The sequence below is a fragment of the Dasypus novemcinctus genome, chromosome 8 (assembly GCF_030445035.2).
Source record: "Dasypus novemcinctus isolate mDasNov1 chromosome 8, mDasNov1.1.hap2, whole genome shotgun sequence".
NCBI lineage: Eukaryota > Metazoa > Chordata > Mammalia > Cingulata > Dasypodidae > Dasypus > Dasypus novemcinctus.
This window is the reverse complement of record NC_080680.1, coordinates 69,187,863-69,192,713: the sequence shown is the minus strand read 5'-3', so window position 1 is coordinate 69,192,713 and position 4,851 is coordinate 69,187,863. Positions and strand designations below refer to the sequence as shown.

General features: G+C 37.5%; 1 pseudogene; it reads left to right on the top strand.

Moving 5' to 3' along the window:
• The first annotated feature begins 487 nt into the window (after positions 1–487).
• Positions 488–1,624, top strand: LOC101434467 (neuroendocrine convertase 2 pseudogene; annotated as a pseudogene).
• Positions 1,625–4,851: the final 3,227 nt, after the last annotated feature.

The following is a 4,851-nucleotide window of genomic DNA, read 5'->3' as shown; positions in this document are numbered from 1 at the left end:
GAAATGAAAATTTCATCAGAAGTTTTGGAAATTAAAGTTTAGGAACTCACAGAAAAAACAAACAAACAAATGAACCACAAGTAAGAAAAGTTAAGAAAAATAGAGATTAAGTTTCAAAGACCATACATCCAAGTAATAGGAGTTTCAGAAGTTTCAGAGAAAAGTGAACACAAGTATGGACAAGAGAAAATCACTAACAATATAATTCAATAATATTTCTGAAATTGAAAGACAGGAGTTCACAGACTGAAAGGTCTCACCAAATATCCAACATAAGTCTTGAAATAGACAACTCCAGGGTTTACCATGGGGGAAATTTCAGAAAACGGTCACAAAGAAAAGATCTTGTACACAATAGTTTCAACCTATAGCAATCAAGAACAAGAGGCTAGAATAAAGAAATTTTCAGACATGTTAGGACTCAAAAATTTGTCTTCCATATCTTTCATTTTCAAGAAGCTACTGATGATATATGAATTCCATCAAGATGAGAGTACTAATCAAAGAGGATATTAAGGGAAATAGAGACCTCAGGCTCTTCCTGCCAAATTCCCTCCTGCCCTGGACCTGGTTCCATGGGTGTGATGATGGGCTATGTTGGTTTCAGGGCCTACAGGGCAAAGGCAACATCTACGTATGGGACTCGGGGATGGTGACAGCTATAACAATTGCAATTGCCATGGCTATGTTTCCAGCATGTGGACCATCACATCAACTCAGCCATCAATGATGGCAGAACTGCCCTATAGAAAGAGAGCTGCTCCTCAACCTTGACCTTAACCTTCAGCAACACAGGAAGAGGAACCTGAGGCCCCTGTGGTGACCACAGATTTGTATGGCAACTGCACTCTGAGTTGTTCTGGGGCATCCATGACTGTTCCTGAGGCCACTGGCATGTTTGCCCTGGCTTTGGAGGCTAACTTGGGTCTGACCTGGCAAGACATGCAGCATCTGACTGTGCTTGCCTCCAGTTGGAACTAACTTCAAAAGGAAATCTTTCAGTGGCAGCAGAATGGAGTAAACCTGGAGTTCAATCACTTGTTTTGCTATGGAGTTCTTGATGCAGGCTCAATGGTGAAAATGGCTAAAGAATGGAAAACAGTGGCCGAGAGATTCTATGGTGTGGGAGGCTTGGTACAGGACCCTGAGAAAACACCACCCACTTGCAAGTTGGTGCTGACCTTCACCACAGACACATATGAAGGGAAAGAAAATCTCCTCCACTACCTAGAATATGTCCGAGTGGTCATCATGGTCAACACAACCAGGAGAGATGAACTGAACATCAACATGACATCTCCAATGAACACCAATTTCAATTTGCTGAGCCTGCACCCAAGAGATGATGACTCCAAGGTGAGTTTTGACCAGTGGCCTTTCATGACCAGGCACACATGGGGGAAAGATGTGCGAAGAACCTGGATCCTGGAACTGGGGGTTGTGGCAGAGCCCCCTCTGAAGGAGTGGACACTAATGTTTCATTGTACACAGAGTGCTCCCATACATTGACCAGGTCATGAGGGATTACCAGTCCAAGCTTGCCATGTCCAAGAAGGAAGAGCTGGAGGAAGAGCTGGAGGAAGCCATGGACAGAAGACTGAAAAGCATTCTGAACAAGAACTAGTGCCACACACGTTGCCTGCCTCTCTCCCTCCCCTGTCTTTGCCTCTTTCCCAGCTCCACTCTTCTGATAGGTACCCAGCAATTAGTCACCCCCAGACGAATGATTCCATCTTCTCAGTCTGAAGCTTTGCTCACTGTCAATAATTATTTTCATTACGATGGAAATTATCTTTTATATTCTTTGCTACAAATACAGTGTTCCCACAATCTCTAAAAGAGAGAGAAAGAGAAAGAAAAAAGCCAATAAAAGAAAGAAGTGATAAAAATCTCCAGATGGATGGTTAAGGGAATTTTCATGATGACAGTTGTGTCCAGAAGAGATGACAACCAGCTCAGATTGTTGTCTGATTCAACATCCAGGCCAATGGAGGTCTCTTGTCCTATTGAAGCATATTTTAAACCTACAAACACTACTGAAGATTAGTTTCCACCAAAACAAGGAAGTAAGCCAGAAAAGAGGGAAACCTGAGCTCAAAGTAACAAGACTCCAATCTAGGACAAAGGCAAGAGAATGCCAAAGTTGTCAGAAAAGCAAACTTCAAGATCATAGCTGTGAGGCAAGCCGTGGAGCAATGTTATGAAAGAAAGGCAATAGAAGTCTTCAGGATGAACAGGGCTCCAAAGAAGGACAAAATAAACTGATTACCAGATGTGAATGTTTCCTGGAAAACTATATGATAATAACTCTAGAAGGGGTAAGAAGATTTAATGATAGGTAAAAAGAAAATTAAGCCACAGGAAAGCCCAACACAGTTTCTAACTTAAAATGAAACAACAATGTGAAAGGAAGCATAGGCATAATATACAAAACTGTTCAGTTGTTTATGATATTTAGGAAGACATAATAATATGAATATGGGATATACATTTAAGCAAAAATTTCAGTATGCTACATTGGGAATACTGAAAGGAAAGAAAAGAGGAGATAAGTGTAAGAACTTAATTCTCATCTACCATAGAAAGTCACCAGATCATGTGAAAAATTGATAAATTATGGCAATACATGATCCTGTTTTAAAATATAAAGTTATATAAGTGCTAGGAAAGTAGTTAAAATTGTCTAGATTATCTAACTCTAAGGAGGCAAATACATCAGGGATTTACTTCAAAAGTGTTTTTTTCAGGAAGAACACAACCGATAATGTGTTTAGTTGTACTCTACTGCTAATCAGAAAGACTGTCTTTCTTTAAAAATGGATTTTATATTTTCCTTTTTCTACTTTACATATATTATTTAATCAAAGTTGATCATAACTTGAGAAAGAAAGGTGATGTTCTTGTTATTATAGATCTACTCATTCAAGTGTACAGACTCATCCGACAAGATGAAATTACTAATTTAAAGGAACTGCTTTTAAGAAGAAAGAAAGCACAATTTATTCCTTATAACACTCTTTTTTTAAAAAAAATTTATTTCTCTCCCCTTCCCCACCATAGTTGTCTGCTCTCTGTGTCCATTCGCTGTGTGTTCTTCTGTGACCTATTCTATCCTTATCAGCGGCACCAGGAATCTGTGTTTCTTTTTGTTGCGTCATCTTGCTGTGTCAGCTTTCCGTGTGCACGGTGCCATTCTTGGGTAGGCTGCACTTTCTTTCGCGCTGGGCAGCTCTCCTTATAGGGCGCACTCCTTGCGCATGGGGCTCCCCTACACGGGGGACACCCCTGAGTGGCACGGCACTCCTTGGGTGCATCAGCACTGCACATGGGCCAGTTCCACATGGGTCAAGGAGGCCCAGGGTTTGAACCTTGTACCTCCCATGTGGTAGGCGGACACCCTACCATTGGGCCAAGTCCACTTCCCCGTTATAACACTCTTATCTTCAATATTGCAACATGAATAATTATCATTTCTAGATTGGATTAATAACAACAAATCTTTATTAGAGCCTTTTCATTTGTTGTTATTAAATTTTAGAGGAATAGTATTTAAGGAAAATAAACCAAATATAATCATCAATGTTATGAACAAAGTCTCCAGACTCTCAATTATGTAGGTAACAACAATAAAGAAAGCAATTAGTTCTTTAATAAATGTTAGAAAATCAGACAGCATTTTGGATGATAATATTCTTTTCTGTGAAAGAAGTTTTTTCTCTATTGTCAAAGTTTACATGTTTGAATCCCTCAAATAAAGTGTTACATCATATTACTGTATTTCTGTACTTTATTTTTTTCATATCACATCATATACATAAAAGTTTCTAAAGGACCTAGATTTAGCTTACATACAGTGAGACCTTGTTTAGAGAGAGTATACATCTCTTTGCCTATTATTATTTTTATGAAAAAGCAAGCATCTTGTAGAAGTGTGGTAAAAGTTTGGAAATTATAGCAATAATAAGGGATTATTACTAACAATAAAATAAAAACTTATATTATGTTCTAAAATTTACAAATACTATGTAAAATCTACTTTACAATACAATCCAAAGTATACAAACTAAAGTGAGAACAATCCTTTTCTAGTTACTATTAGGTCAATCATACCATGACAACTATAAAAAGAATCCATTTGCTGGAAATAGATAGGAAGTGTTGGTGGCTCTATCTATTCATCAGAAATCAATGTAACAGCAACAGTTTCAGAGGTACTTTGTCAATTAAATAACATCAAGGTTGAAGTTGAACAGCTTGAAGGAAAAAGCTGCCACTTTGAGACAGTGCATTGAAGAAATGTTTCAAAAATGATAAATATGAAGTAAAAAGTCCCATGGTAAGGCAAGAACTGAAGCTAGAATAGGATGTGAAGAAGCTCTACTAGGTTTGAGCTCTTATTCCTGGTAATACTCATCATTTGGAAATATATTTGCTAAGCTAGCTTTTGAATATTACATGAAAATTGATGGATATGTATGTGTATATATGTGTACTTGCATAGGTGCTTGTGTTACTACATTGTGAATATAAAAGAGAACTTTCAAACACCTCATTGTTTTACATATTTCCTCAAATAAAGAATAAAGATTAAAGTAGACTTGTCTTTCTAGAGCAGTATGTTCAAACCAGCCAATACTCAAATGGTAGCATTTTAATTTAATGCTTTTATTCTCAAGTTAGGTTAAAAAAATTAAACCTGTTTTACCGTTATTTGGCATCGAAACTATCACAGACCTAGTAAAATATTTTATTCTTCATGAATATACTAAAGTTGTTTTTCCCACGATTAATATTGATTTAGTTTTCTCCTTTGTTTAAGATTTTTCCCTGTCTGTTCAATGCTGACAGAAT